Below are 379 nucleotides of genomic sequence, written 5' to 3'. Positions count from 1 at the left end.
GGGGCAGACATTTGTGACGATGTGTGACGATGGGGGGGGGGGTGTTGAGAAATGTGACGTCACATCAAAATGCGCAACTTTAAATAAATATATACAACACGTTCTACTTAATTAAATAGACTTTTTAATAAATGTTTTCTCCAAAAGCATCAGAGTGCAGCGCCACATTAAATACGCACTACAATGACAATAGTTTAAAGCGATGTGAAGCATATTTTATTTGTTGGAGGGAGGGGGGGCAGAGCTTTGTGACGTCATATTTGAGGGGGGGAGGTCTGATTTTTTGTGACGCCGTGTGACGACGGGGGGGGGGGGGTCAAAAATCGTCAAAAATCGCGTGACGTCATTTATGGACGGCCCCAAAGCTGGGCGGGGCAGC

Source organism: Lampetra planeri, chromosome 6 (assembly GCF_965212315.1).
Source record: "Lampetra planeri chromosome 6, kcLamPlan1.2.h2, whole genome shotgun sequence".
NCBI lineage: Eukaryota > Metazoa > Chordata > Hyperoartia > Petromyzontiformes > Petromyzontidae > Lampetra > Lampetra planeri.
Note: the sequence above shows the minus strand (reverse complement) of the source record.